General features: G+C 33.5%; 1 pseudogene; it reads left to right on the forward strand.

Annotated features, from left to right (window-relative positions):
- The first annotated feature begins 7,405 nt into the window (after positions 1–7,405).
- LOC132007979 (U2 spliceosomal RNA) lies at positions 7,406–7,578 on the forward strand (annotated as a pseudogene).
- Positions 7,579–10,728: the final 3,150 nt, after the last annotated feature.

A 10,728-nucleotide genomic window follows, 5' to 3' on the forward strand; every position in this document is an offset into this window, starting at 1 on the left:
TCCATCTTTTTCAAAGAAATGGAACAAATAATTCTAAAATTTATATGAAACCAGAAAAGACCTTGAATAGCCAAAGGGATATTGAAAAAGAAAGCCAAAGTTGGTGGCATCCTCAATCCATTTTAATTCATTTTTTTTTTTTTGTGCATGGTATAAGATAAGGTTTCACTTTCATTTTTATGTGTGACTATCCAGTTTTCCCAACATCATTTGCTGAAGATACTATCCTTTTCCCATTGTGTATTCTGGGGGCAAAGATCGTTTGACAAAAGATATGTGGATTTATTTTTGGTCTGTTTCATTGGTCTGTGTGTCTGTCTTTATGCCAGTATCATATTGTTTTCTTTGTTGTAGACTTTTTGAATATTTTGAAATCAGGAAGTGATACTCTTCCACATTACTCTTCTTTCTCAAGATTGATTTGGCTATTCATGCTCTTTTGTGGTTTGATATGACTTTTACAATTATTTTTTTTCTATTTATGTAAAAAATACCATTGTGGTTTTGGTAAAGATTGCATTGAATCTGTAGATTTCTTTGGATCGTATGAACATTTACACCATATTATGTCTTCCAGTTCATGAACACAGGATGACTTTTCATTTTTTGTGTGTTTAATTTATTCCATCAGTGTGTTCTAATTTTTAGTACTCAGGGCTTTCATTTCCTTAGTTAAGTTCATTCTTAAGTATTTTATTATTGTCATGTTATTTTAAATGGCATTTTCTTAATTTACATTTCTGATAGCTTGTTAGTGTATAAAATGCAACTAATTTTTGGTTGTTGATTTTGTATCATGACACAACTGGATTTATTTGTTCTTACAATTTTTAATAGCCTTTTTAGGATTTTCTTAAATGAGATTGTGTCACATACAAACAGGGATAATTTCACCCCTTCCTTTCTGATTTAGATGCCTTTTTTTCTTTTTCTTTTTCTTTCCTAATTGCACTGGATAGCTCTTTCAGTATTATTTTTAAATATATGTGGCAGGAATGATCGTCCTTGGGTTTTTTTTTTTTTTCTGATCTTACACAAAATATTTGTCTGCATTAGGCAGACATTTGGTTAATTTTGATTTCATAAAATGAATCTAAATGCTTCAGTGTTTTGGAAGAATTGGAAGAGGATTGACATGAATTCCTTTTCAAATGTTTGGGAGAATTTACCAGTGAAGACATTGGATCTGGGCTTTTCTTTGTTTTGGGGCACTTGATTACTAACTCAATCTCCATGCTGGTTATAAGTTTATTCCAGATTTCTATTTTTTCATGATTCAGACTTGGTAGGTTGTATGGTTCTGTGAATTTATTAATTTCTTCTAGATTATTCAAACTGTTTGCATATAACTGTTCATAGTAGTCTCTTATGATTCTTTTATTTCCATGGAATCAATTGTAATATTTGTTTTTTAATACCTGATTTTATTTAAATCTATCTTATTGGAGCACCTAGGTGACTAAGTCAGTTAAGTGTCTGCTTTCAGTTCAGTTCATGATCCAGGGTCCTGGGACAGAGCTCCATGTCCAGCTCCCTGCTCATCAGAGTGTCTGTTTCTCCCTCTCCCTCTGTTGTGTCTCACCCCCAACCTCCACTCATGCTCTCTCTCTCTCTCTAAAATAAATAAATAAAATCTTTAAAAACAAACAAATAAATCTCTCCAATTTACTTAGTCTAGCTAAAGTTTTTTCAATTACATCTTTTCAAAAACCAACTTTTAGGAGGGTATGTGTATGGTGAGTGCTGTGAAGTGTTTAAACCTGGTGATTCACAGACCTGTACCCCGGGGGATAAAAATATATTATATGTTTATAAAAAAATTAAAAATCAAAAATTAAAAAAAAAGACTTTTAGTTTTATTGATTTTTTCTGTTATGTTTCCATTCTCTATTTTATTAATTTCTGCTTTCATTTTTCTTATATCCTTTTTTGGTAAATTTGGGCTTAATTTGTTTTTAACTTTTCAAGCTCCTTGTAGTATAATGTTAGATTGTCTATTTAAGATCTTTTTTTTTCTTTTGCAATGTAGATGTTTATTGTTAAAAACCTCTCTCTTAACACTGCCTTTGCTTTATTCTATAAGTTTTAGTATGTTCTGTTTCAATTAATTTGTCTTGAAATCATACTCTTTTCAATTTTTTTATGTGACTGGTTGTTGTTTACTTTCCATATATTTGTGAATTTTTCAGTTTTCCTCCCATTATTGATTTCCAGTTTCATATTTTGTGGTCAAAAAAGATACTAGACATTATTGCAATTTTGTTGAATTTATTAAGCCTTGTTTTGTGACCCTAACATGTGATTTATCTTGAATGTATTCTGTGTGTGTTTCAGAAGAATATGTAGTCTGCTCTTGTTAGATGGAATGATCTGCATATGTCTGTCAGCTCCATTTGTTCTATAATGTTATTTAAGTCCTCTATTTCCTTATTGACTTTCTGTCTAGATGCTCTTTCCACTATTGAGAGTAGGGTTTTGAATTCTCCTACTGCTTGTATTGTTGTCCACTTTTCCCTTCAGTTGTGTCAGCATTTGCTTTAAATATTTAGATATTCTGATGTGGGGTGCATATATATTTCTAATTGTGATACTTCTTAGTGGATTGACACTAACATCCTTATATAAAGTTCTTGTCTCTTGTCACACTTTGTTTTCTTTTAGTCTGGTATAATTTTTTTTAAATATTTTATTTATTTGTCAGTGAGAGAGAGAAAGAGAGCACAAGCAGGGGGAGCAGCAGGCAGAGGGAAAAGCAGGCTCCCCACTGAGCAAGAAGTCTGATGTGGACTCAATCCCAGGACCCTGGAATCATGACCTGAGCAGAGGCTTAACTAACTGAGCCACCCAGGTTTCCATATATATTTTTTTAATCCAATCAGCCATCCCATGCCTTTTGTTTGGAGAATGTAATCCATTTACATTGAAAGTAAACATCAATGGAAGGATTTGTATTGTTAGTCCTGTAATTCTTTTATCTGTCTTTTTTGGTCCTGCTGTCTTCCTTTGCATTTTGCTGTCTTTTTTTTTTTTTTTTTGTATTGGCATGTTTTTTTCTCTTTTTCTTTTATGTACTTTCTACATATATTTTGTTTTGTGAACCTTGAGAACTACATAAAATGTCTTATAGTTGTCACAGTTTATTCTAATCTGATAACTTCAATCACATATAAAATCTCTATCTTATCTACCCCAACACATTTTATGTTTTTATTGTCAAAATTTGTATCTATTTATAATATGTATCTTTTCACATATTTTTAGTTATAGTCATAGTTTGTCTTTTTTTTAAAGATTTTATTTATTCATCAGAGAGACAGCACAAGCAGAAGGAGCAGCAGGTAGAGGGAAAGCAGGCTCCCCACAGAGCAAGGAGACCAATTCGGGACTTGATCCCAGAACTCCGGGATCATGACTTGGGCTGAAGGTGTGCACTTAACCAACTGAGCCACCCAGGCATCCCCATAGTTTGTCTTTTAACTTTAATATTGAAATTAACAGTGATTTACCTACCACCATTCATTAATACAGTGTTCTGTATTTGCCTGTATATTTAACCTTAACCAATGAGTTTTATATTTTCTTCTGTGATCAGGTGACTGTTTTGCTTCTTTTTGTTCAACTTGTAGAACTCCCTAAGATATCTTATGAGGCATGTCTAATTGTAATAAACTGTCTCAGCTTTTGTTTCTTTTTCTCTGCTCCATGTTTGAAGGGCAGTTTTTCCAGATATAGGTATGGAATAGTTCTGGATATAGTTTTAGGGTAGAATATTTTTTTCTTTCAGCACTTTTAATATATCACTCCACTCCCTTTTATTCTGCATAGTTTCTGCTAAAAATTTCACTCATAGTCTTAGGAGGGCCCCCTTGTATGTATTGAGTCACTTTTCTCTTGCTGTTTTCAATTTTCTCTCTTTTTTGTCTGACTTCTGACAATTTAGTGGCATTGTGTTTAGTGAAAATTTCTTTCAATTCATCTTATTTGGTGTCTTTGGCCTTCTTGAAAATAGATGCCCATTTTGTTCCCCAGATTTAGGGAGTTTACAGTCATTTTTCTTTTATTAAAAATCTCTTCTAGCTTTATTGTGAAATAATTGACATGCATCACTACGTTTAAAGCATACATCATTGTATTTGATTTACAAATGTTGTGAAATGAATACAATAGGTTCAACTAACATACATCTTCTCATATGGATAAAATCAAAAGTAAAGAATAAAGGAAAAAAAAACATCCTTGTGATGAGATTCTTAGAATCTGTTCTCAACTTTTCTATATATCATACAGTAGTGTTAGCTATAGTCATCATGGTGTACATGAAATTCCTCACACTTATTTGTAACTGGAAGTTTGTATCTTTTGACCACATTCTTCCAATTCCTCCTCCCCAAATCTTTTGCTTCTGTAACTGTAAGTCTAATCTTTTTTTTCTATAGTTTGTTTAGATTCTGCATAAAAAAGGCCATAAAGTATTTGCCTATCTCTGATGTATATCACTTATAATGTCTTCAAGGTCTATCCATGTTGTCACAAATACTAGTATTGCCTAATTTCTTATGATTAGATAATATACACTGTGTATATATATATTTTCAGTCATAAAAGGAAGATATGAGATATATACTTATACATACATTATATATGTGTACATATATAATGTGTATATCTAAAATATATAATGTATATCTAAAATATATAATGTATATATAATATATATAATGCATATATATAATGTATATATCTCACAACTTCCTTATCCATTCATCCAGGATATTTGACAATGGAGAAAAGATAGTCTCTTCAATAAATGGTTCTGGGATAATTGTATATTTACATGTAAAATAATGAAACTTGTCCCATATCTTATATCACTCATAAAAATGAACTCAAAATGAAAAAAAAAAAAAGACTTAAATGTAAGACCTGAAACTAGGACCTATCCAGCTCATTGTTTAGGGATCTGAGTAAGGCCTGAGTGTGCACTCAATTCCCTGGGCAGGTGAGTCTACCAGTCTTGCTTTGCAGACTATAGAAGCCATGGATTGTGCTCTCTGTCATCATAGAGGTGCTGAATGGGCTATGCTACTTCCTGTATTCTCTGGTTAGGTTCCCCGCTTAGACAGGTTGAAGGCTGTATTCAGTGCTAATAGAGCCAAGGATTAAATTTCCTGTCCAGGCATAGCAAAAGAATAAAATTCCCTTATCTTAATTCAAGCCAACCTGAAAGTTACCTGGCTGAACAGGGTTACTGGCTTTGCCTTGACAACTATGAGTTTTGTCTTCCCTTCTCTCAGCTTGAGTGTGGCTAGACCACATAGCTTTCAGGTGTTTTCATTATCCCTTTTGGTCAGATTGGACCAGAAGACACTCTCCACAGAGGGTGGGATTATTTCTCAGCAGTCTTACCTGGACAGGAGGGTGATGGACCACTCTAGCCTACTCTCAGTTTTTCAAATAAGATCTCTGGTTGAGAGGCGCTAGGAGCTACCTTCAATCTCATCTATGAATGAACACCCCTTCCTGTGCATAGCACAGGAATCTTCCACTCCCAGTACTGGCTTTGCTCTGGGAGCAATCAGTTATATAGCTTCTAGGAGTTGTTATCAGCACTTCTGATAGATAAGATTGGAAGGTACATTTCATAGTGGTTGGGGCTGTGACTCAGCAAGTTGCTTGAGCATGGACAAACCAAGTTCTAGGGCAAGGAAAACTCCTCATTTGAGGATATCAGTCAAGCGGATCTGCACCTAACTGAGATCCCTGATTAGAGTGTGCCCTTGACTTGGTTCAGCAGGTGAATAAAACTTCTGGTTGTGATTACTACTTAGGCACTGCAGGTATGGACTTGAAGTGCCAAGATCCATCTGCTGATTGTTGCAAACCCCTTCTTGATTCTTCATCACAGATTCTCAGTGGCTGGCCCCTATATATTCTCCTGAAATCCTTATGGTGTAATGTGAGAGTAGGGGCTTCCACAAAGTAAGTCAGACTGCTGGGGGAAACTGGCTATACACCACCTAAAGGGAAGTTGAGAGCTGGGATTTTTCATCTGCTTATTCTGTACTGAACAGTGGGTGGAGGTATGGATTCTATCAGGTGAATCTGTCAGATTTTCTGGACTGACATGTTAGAATCCAGATCTTTGGGGAGCTTTCATGGAAGTTTGGACATCTTATATGTAAACTAACTCTTTCCCTCCCAGGGAGAAACTTGGTACCAGCAGATCTCTTCCTGATCATTTGTCACAATCCTGAGAACAGGGATTTTGGTGAGAGAGTATCCTGAATCTCCTTATTGGCTTCAGTGAGTCTAATTTCATGTTTACTTGGAAGTATGGGAGACTTTCAGTTAGTTTCTGGATTTCTCATGAAGGGAACTTGTCCATGAATTGTTGCTGAATAGGTGTGTTTGTAGGGGGAAAAGAGGGTCCAGGGCTTCCTCTTCACCATCTTGCTGATGTCACGCCACACATTATTTCATTTTATGGTAGGCTTGCTAGACTTATATTTATCCTTGATTTTTGGAATTCATTGGACAAATTTTTGTTGTTACAACCTAGTGGGGAAAAAATGAGGTACATAGGCTGAATAATGTTGATTGGATTACTCTACTCAAAAATAATAAATAGATTGTTGACAATCTGAAGGCCAAACTCTACTTTTTAAATTTTATTTATTTATTTGTGTGTGTGTGTGTGCATGTGAGAGAGAGAGAGAGAGAGAGACCAAGAGAGAGCACAAGCTGCGGAAGTGGCAGGCAGAGAGAGAAGCAGGATCCCTACTGAGCAAGGGGCCCAATGTGGGACTCATCCCAGGACCTTAGAATCACGACTTGAATTGAAACCAGACAATTAACTGACTGAGTCACCCAGGCATCCCTGAAGGTCAAATTTTAAAAATATGTCCCAAAACTTTGTTTTGACTTTTTCAAGTTGAATTTTAAAAGTAAATACCTAAATACAAACATTTAAATTATGCTTATATGGATAGTTAGTATTGTGGATATTGGAAGTGAGCATTTGGGTGTCATATTTTAGGAAAAACTTGAACTCAGGGGAAGATGAGAAACATGCTGGTAAAAAAGGAACATTACCTGAGTAACTTAAAGGAATAGAAGATGTTTAGCATGGAAAATATAAATTTTGAGAAGAGATTGTGAGATCTATTTTTCTACAGTTCAAATTGTACTATTATATGCTTTATGTAGATTGAATCTATATTGCTTAAAGTAGAACATAGAAAAATTGATGAAAATTATAGAAAACCAGGTTTGAATAAAAGAAAAATTTCTAATAATGGAATATTCTGCTTCTCATAACAGTCAGCTTCTTCAACTCAGGAATTTGATTATATATTTAGTACAGTTTTACTATGTTATTATTTTTCTTTCCATATAACTTCTATATATTGCTTCTCAGCCTTTTGGCTAAGATCAAGTGTAGTATCTTGTTCTTATCAGTTTAATATCTGATATGTCCTCTATCCATATAACTTCTATAGTTCTTAAACTGATACATTACCACTATGGTATCACTGGTAAACAACTTAGCAGAGTTTTAGGGTGGGACAGTTACACAATATTGTGATTTATTTTTATTGTTGAAAAAGAAGTAAACTTTACAAAATGTTACCATATATTGAAGTTGCAAAAGGGAAGCTCAAAATAATGCAAAATGCTAAAATCTCAGAGAAATTAGAAATTGAAACTTGGGATCAATAAAGTAAAAAAAAAAATACCTATATACTTTGATTATTCTATTTTCATCAAACCAGTGTTTCATTTTCTTTTAGTCATTCTCAGTCTAAGAAGGACACTAAGCATGAATTTGTTTTGCTGGAATACATGGACAGACAAAAATCCATGTGGTATTTTATAAATGACATTATATAAGTAAATGAAACACTGCCTAAATTACTAAATGCTGATTGCAATATTCAGTTTTGTTTCTTGTAAATATTTTATATAAAAACTGAATCAAAGCTACTTGAAGACAGGAAATTAGGGTTTATGCTACTTTAATCATTTATAGTATAATGGTTTAAAGATGCACTCTTGATTCTAACACTCAGGGCTTGAATATACACTTGAGCATGTTATTAAATAATATACACTTGAGCATGTTATTAAATAAATCACTCTCTGCCTGTCTCCTAATCTATAGAGTGGGCAAAATAGTATTGCCTAATTCTTAGACTTTCATGAGAATTAAAAAGGATAATGCATGAAAAGTGTCTAGCTGTGTCTGATACAAAGTAAGCACTCAATAGTAATCACTGTTATTAATAATAACCATATCTGTCTACCCTAAAAAGGGAGTTCTAACCCCACAGACTATTCAACCAATCTACCTCTGCTGACAGAAGCAGTTAAAATTCAGATTCTGGAAAACAATGGTTAAGGTTTTCCAAGCTGGACTTTTGTTCCCACTTCAGATTAAAAAAAAAATGTACAGAATAGAGATTGAAAAGTCTTTCTGTATTAAAAGGAAAGATGTCCACACTTAAATTTTTTTGATTTATAATAAGAAAAGGTGAAATTTTATAATCACTAGAAAGAAAACACACATACAAACCATACTATTTAAGAGGAATAAAAATCATACCATATTCAAATAGTCTTGGACTCCATTACTTACTTTCATATAGAGCTTAATATTAAAGATGCATATGAAGGTTTTTCCTATCATATAAATTTTATTTCTAGATATATGAAGGTTTATATTCTACTCCAAAACTCTCAATTTTCTATTGGGGAAAAATGTGAGCTCAGCTCTAGGAAATTCCAATACTAAGTGGTTTGGGAAAGGAATTTTTAAAAAAGCTAGCAAAGGAGACTAAAATGTAATAAATGAGTAGCTAGAAGTTAAATCATGAGAATGTGGTATCTTGGAAGCCAAGTGAAGAAAAAGTATCAAGGAAGAGGGAGTGATTGATTTTATCAAATACTGCTGGTAGATGAAATAAGATGAGAGGTGATTACTGAAGTTTCAATAAGCAGTTTTGGTAGAGTAGTGAGGGGTAAAGTCTGGATTGAAGTATGTTTAAGAGAATGGAAAGGGAAGAATTCAGTAACAAAGACAACTTCTTTCAGTGAGTTTTGATGCTAAGGGGAGAAAAGAATCTGAACTATAATTGGCAATAAGTGTATGACTAAAAAAGGATTTTATGATATGTATTTTCAGGAAGGTTTTTTAAAAAGTATGAAAGAATAATAAAAACATGTTGGCAGGAATTATACATTAAGGAGGAAAAATCTTCTGCAGAAAATAGAGATGATTAATTCGTGGAGTCAGTCTGAGGGGTTGAAATCTAGTACACAAGCAGAGAAAATTGGCTTTAGATAAAAGCCAATTCATCAATTGTGGATAATTCATCAATTGTAACATTTGGGACAGCAGAATATAATAATTCAGGTGAAAGATTCTGGCTTTTGAAACTTCAAGTCTTCTGGAAGGCTGTGTAAGGAAATAGTTTGGAACACAGGGCCTTGCAACCCCTCTCAAATCTTACTATTAAAAAAAAAAAAAGTAGGCCAGCAAATCTGCTAACTAGTTGGATTACTTTGAATTTTTGTATTTAACTCAAGGATCCTCAGTTTCATCCAGAAAATGAAGAGAAGGGTTCCTAAGGTACTTTTTATCTCTAGCAGTTTGTGATGCTATAGTGTGCACTTGTCTAGATTTCATAGCTGAAAAACACTGAATTCTCTCTGGTGCCTTCTTTCATAGGTTGACTTGGTATATGGCCTTGAGCAAGCCACAGCTAAAGCAACCACAGTTACTTTTAGAAGGAGGCCTGCATTATGGACAGACACATACACACTTTCCTTCAGTCCTATCTTACGTGAAAACTGAAACTGTTCCAAAAAATAGAAATGGAAGGAAAACTTCCAAACTCATTTTATGAGGCCAGCATCACCTTGATCTCAAAACCAGACAAGGATCTCATCAAAAAAGAGAGCTACAGACCAATATCCTTTATGAACACAGATGCGAAAATACTCAACAAAATACTAGCCAATAGGATTCAACAGTACATTAAAAGGATTATTCACCACGACCAAGTGGGATTTATTCCAGGGCTACAGATAAATAGAATAATAACTATCTTCCTCACAGTAATATGGAGCAGATACATAAGAAAGAATTTTAAGAGACTCATGGAATGTATTCAGAGATATTTTATAACATTTTTAAAAACTGGAAATTGTTAACTATATGAAAAGTTTGCAGGCTATCTGGTCTTTTATTCCTGAACACATAAGTTTTTGACTTAATTCAGAATTGCTTCTTTCTTCTATGATTTCTTTGTCATTTTTATTTTCATCTTGAAATTGGCCTACTGATATTCATGCTTGACTGTTGTCCTAGGAATTTATTCCAAACTTTGTTATTCTTCACATGAAGTACTTGAGCTTTTCTTTGTTTACTCCTAGATTTCTAATTTTAGATGTGATTCCCGGAGACAACAAATTCTCAAATCTCTGGACAGAGTAGCTCTAAATGACTTTTATCATCTTTTTCACAATTTTTAACTCTCTAATAGAGGTTCTAGGGGCATCCTCTTTTCTGTTGAAAACAAATTTATTTCTCATCCTAATTTAATTCTCATCAAATTTAATTCTTATCCTAAATTTATGGGAAAATTGTTAGAATGTAATCTTATCTGTTTTCTTTTAGCCTTTCATTTGAACCCATGTTTGATATGTTGTCATAAAAGGCTATTACTT

Source organism: Mustela nigripes, chromosome X (genome assembly GCF_022355385.1).
Source record: "Mustela nigripes isolate SB6536 chromosome X, MUSNIG.SB6536, whole genome shotgun sequence".
NCBI lineage: Eukaryota > Metazoa > Chordata > Mammalia > Carnivora > Mustelidae > Mustela > Mustela nigripes.